The following is a 343-nucleotide window of genomic DNA, read 5'->3' as shown; positions in this document are numbered from 1 at the left end:
TCATCAGGGAATTCCCTGAAATATTATTCTTTTAAAGGGCAAAATAATTTTAACCTGTTTGATGGGGAGATTTTCAGTATTTATTACGTGCTTGGGGATCAGCCAACAAGTTATACTGTGCATCAAAATACATGAGCTTCACGAAAAGGAGCTTCATAAGAGGAAACAGAATTAAGGGGTTAGATATGCAGGGTCTCAGGCCGCTCCCCCACCCCAGACCTGCTGGCTCAGCGTCTTGCATGGTACCAAGACCCCTGGGGATTAGAATGGACCTCACGAGCTGAGAGAAGGAACTGGCAACCCACTCCAGTGTTCTTGCCTGGGAAATTCCATGGACAGAGGA

Source organism: Bison bison, unplaced genomic scaffold (genome assembly GCF_000754665.1).
Source record: "Bison bison bison isolate TAMUID 2011002044 unplaced genomic scaffold, Bison_UMD1.0 scf7180017864518, whole genome shotgun sequence".
In the NCBI taxonomy this organism is placed as follows: Eukaryota; Metazoa; Chordata; class Mammalia; order Artiodactyla; family Bovidae; genus Bison; species Bison bison.
This window is presented reverse-complemented; position numbering follows the sequence as displayed.